Source organism: Salvelinus sp. IW2-2015, unplaced genomic scaffold, assembly GCF_002910315.2.
Source record: "Salvelinus sp. IW2-2015 unplaced genomic scaffold, ASM291031v2 Un_scaffold2011, whole genome shotgun sequence".
NCBI classification, from domain to species: Eukaryota; Metazoa; Chordata; class Actinopteri; order Salmoniformes; family Salmonidae; genus Salvelinus; species Salvelinus sp. IW2-2015.
In genome coordinates this window covers 217,402-221,473 of record NW_019943360.1, presented here as the reverse complement: position 1 = coordinate 221,473, position 4,072 = coordinate 217,402, and the positions used below count along the sequence as shown (strand labels likewise).

At 47.5% G+C, this 4,072-nt stretch overlaps 2 long non-coding RNA genes across 5 annotated transcripts in view; both read left to right on the top strand.

Annotated features, from left to right (window-relative positions):
* LOC139024916 (uncharacterized) overlaps positions 1–1,772 on the top strand; it is a 10,948-nt gene extending 9,176 nt beyond the window's left edge. The window contains exon 2 of the long non-coding RNA XR_011476312.1: positions 1,448–1,772. This is a non-coding gene — a long non-coding RNA (uncharacterized lncRNA). The remainder of the gene's footprint in view (positions 1–1,447) is intronic.
* The window catches only part of LOC139024918 (uncharacterized), a 109,394-nt gene that overhangs the window by 70,079 nt on the left and 35,243 nt on the right, over positions 1–4,072 (top strand). The window lies entirely within an intron of this gene.

The following is a 4,072-nucleotide window of genomic DNA, read 5'->3' as shown; positions in this document are numbered from 1 at the left end:
GCTGTTCCTTTCTCCCTGTAGCCTGCTGCTAGAATGGAGCCGTTTCCCCTATCCGGCTGTTCCTTTCTCCCTGTAGCCTGCTGCTAGAATGGAGCCGTTTCCCCTATCCAGCTGTTCCTTTCTCCCTGTAGCCTGCTGCTAGAATGGTACCCGTTTCCCCTATCCGGCTGTTCCTTTCTCCCTGTAGCCTGCTGCAGTTAGGAATGACACAATTTAATGTGTCAGCTACATCATCTAAAGACCAAATGCACAAATCTCAAAAGACAGGAGTGAAAAAATATAGGAATATTAGAACGAGTGTCAGAGTCCGGAATATAAATGTACACTGAGTTTACAAAACATTAAGAACACCTGCTCTTTCCATGACACAGACTGACCAGGTGAATCCAGGTGAAAGCTATGATCCCCTATTGATGTCACTTGTTAAATCCACTTCAATCAGTGTAGATGAAGGGGAGGAGACAGGTTAAATTAGGATTTTTTGTTGTTGCCCTGAGACATTTTGAGACTTGGATTGTGTATGTGTGCCATTCAGAGGGTGAATAGGTAAAACAAAAGGTTTAAGTGTCTTTGAACAGGGTGTGGTAGTAAGTGCAAGGTGCACCGTTTTTTTGTCTGTCAGGAACTGCAACACTGCTGTATTCAAATCAATATGATATAACACTAATAAAAGTCATATGTTGAACCGCTGTGTTGGTTAATATGATRCAGACAGAAAGCCTAAAATAACGTGTTTGAATACTATTCATGGAGTTTCGTTGTATGATATCAGACCTTAAGACCAAAACATGAAGGTGGAAAATGCCCTACACACCCACAATGGGTTGGGTGGTGAACTCATGGAGAGAGAAGGTTAAGGGGTGTTATGTTGTGTTCACATGATCTCTAGTAAAAACCTTCTATTGTTCTACAAAACTTTAGAGTTACAAGTTAGATGTTCTTACAAAATAACATGTTCTTACAAAACTAACATGTTCTGACAAACTAACATGTTCTGACAAAATAACATGTTCTGACAAAATAACATGTTCTGACAAACTAACATGTTCTGACAAAATAACATGTTCTGACAAAATAACATGTTCTGACAAAATAACATGTTCTGACAAAATAACATGTTTTGACAAAATAACATGTCCTGACAAATCACATCGAGATGTCAGTTAAGACACAAACAGAGTTTGAAAAAACTTTAAAGTGTTTTAAAATAGAAAGAGGTTATAATAATGTAGAAACATAATAATGTAGAAACATAATATGTTTTATTAACACACATTTTCCCAGCATGTATTCACAGATGTTTCACCAGTGTGTCATAGAAAGAGAAAGTGTGTGTGTGTGTGTGTGTGTGTGTGAAAGAGAGAATGAGAGAGAGTGTGTGTCTGTGAGAGAGAGCTAGAGAGAGCTGTATATGTGTATTTTCATGTGTTTACGTGCTTACCCCCAGGTTACAGAGGATGTCCAGAGCTGACTGGTCCTTCCTGGAGCAGCTGTTGGAGGAGGGGCAGGGTTATAGCACCGGGGTGGGCCGTGTCTGGCTCACTGTCCTCTTCCTGTTCCGTATGCTGGTCCTGGGCACCGCCGCAGAGTCAGCCTGGGACGACGAACAGAACAGCTTCGTCTGTAATACCAAGCAACCTGGATGTACCGCCGTGTGTTACGACAAAGCTTTCCCCATATCACATTACCGCTATTTTGTGCTCCAGGTGATTTTTGTTTCCACGCCGACTATTTTCTATTTTGGGTATGTGGCCTTGAGGGCTGCGAAGGAGGAGGAAGAGGAGGAAGAGGAGGAGAAGAAGAGAACGGAGGAGGGTGGTGGTGAGGGACGAGAGAACGGCGATGCTCTCGCTTTTCCCGCTGGACGCAACACTTTTTGCATGTGAACAAGGCTCAGTGTTACAGCCGCAGTGCGAGGATTACTCGGCGAGACTTCTCAATTACGGAGGAATAATACCTCGAGTAAATATCAAAAAAGGTGCTGAGTCTAGTGTCATGACTTTACATGATGCTGGCTGCGCTGTGTTAAGCACGATTTGGACTCGTATCTGCGCGGGAGTCCTTGTACACCTACGGAGCTGTCTCAGTACAGTCTCAATAACCAGGAGTGCGTCTTTGTTTAAACACTTGTTCCTGAGGACTCTAGGTACCATTTACATTCTAATTCGCACATCTCAATACTAATCACTACATTGTCCTTCAAGGGCAGTGTTTACTACATAACAAACATGGTCTTCTTATTCTCTTGTCCGATGTTCTTGGAAAACGTACTTCAAAGTTTAAACGCTAACCCACGAAACGCAAGCTGATTCGTCTTTAGATGGACACGGCGTCCTCATTCCACCACAACCAAACGTCTCTGTTTCCTATTAAACAAACTGCGTTGTTGTGTTGTTGCTTTGTGTCCCTTCTGGCACTCCTTACTGTGTCTTAGTTGCGTGTCCCTTCTGGGCACCCTTATTCATGTGGCTCTTATGTGTTTGGCTGTAGTGCTTTCTCCGGTACCCTTTATACTGTTGTTTTGTTGCTCTTGAATTGCTGCACATTTCCTTCTGGCACCCCTCAGTGAATTCTGTGTCCCTTTCTGCCACCTTTTGTTCAGTATGTGTCCCTTCTGGGCACCTCTTACTGTGGTTTAGTTGCTGTGTCCTTGTCTGGGGCACCCCCGTTACTGTGTGCTTGTGCTGTGTCCTTCGGCTGGCAACCCTTACTGATGTTTGAGTTGCTGCTGTCCCCTTCTGGGGCACCTTACTGTGTGTTTAGTTGCGGTGTCCCTTCTGGCACACCGTTACTGTGTTTAGGTTGCTGTGTGGTCCCCTTCTGAGCACCCCTTACTGTGTTTGGTTGCTGTGTCCCTTCTACAGGGACCGCTTAACTTGTGGTTTGTTGCTGTTGTCCCTTCTCGGTGACCCTTACTCGTGTTCTTTGTTGCTGTGTTCCTTCTGGGCCACACCCTTACACTGTGTTTTAGGGTGCCTAGTGTCCCCTATCTGGGCACCACTTGTTTAGGCTGTGTACCTACTGGACTTATCCTTGTGTTGTTGCTCGATATGTGGTATGTGTTGGTTGTCGTTGTTGCTCTCCCTGAAGAGTGTGGTCTGTCCTCAATATCTGAACTATATGGGGGCTCAACGCGGAGCAGGTCACCTGAAGGGCAATCGTCCAAACCACTCGTCAGCAGTCAACCACTTGCCTGCGCTTGCGAGGCCTACCCCGAGCGTCCCATGATAACTCTCACTGGGGCTTGGTGTAGCTGAGCCTGTCGACAGTCCTTCACCTCGACTGGGTGTAGCTACCTCACCCACACGTGACTTCTAAAGTGCGGCCTTGTGCTCTCACCCCGAGGCGGGTTCCAGATAACTCTCACTGGCTGTTTGGCTGCTAGCTGGCTCAACCCAGGCTCCAGTATACTCTCAACGGGCTCTGGTTGTAGCTGGCCCTCACCCAGCGTCAGATATACCTCTCACTCCGGCCTTGGGTGCTCAGCATTGGTCCTCTCCGTCGATGGGAGAATGCCATGATCGGCCCTTCTCTCCTGGGGTACAGGGACCTGCTGATCCTATCCTCAGGCTCTGGAGACACCAGGCCGGACTCAGACCCAGCATATGCAGGAGAAGTGTACTGCTCTGGGCATAGCGCTTCTCCAGGTGATGGTGACTGGCCAGCTGAGAGGTGGAGGAGCTCTGCTATGTTGAGAGACAGAGACATCTCAGCGATGGGCCTGGGGTGTAGAGGATGAAGATGGTCTCTCCGTGGGTCTGGAGACGAAGCAGGTCCACCGTGGAGGACAGGGGTCCCGGACACCACTCGAACCGGGCGGGATTCACGAAAGCGAGAGTACATAGCCCATCGAGATGAAAGCCATACCTCCAGGCAGACCTTGAGGAGGATGCTGCGGCGTAGGCACAGAGGAGACGGCCCTTCAGGCTTAGGGCCTCTGGGAGAGCTTTCACCTCCTCCTCCCTTCCATTTCCTCTCTAGTTCTTCCTATTTCTCCCCCAAAAAGATAAACCCCCCCCTTCTCATCCCTCGACCGTCTTCTCGCTCGCCTTCTTTCTTAACTCCTCCCCAC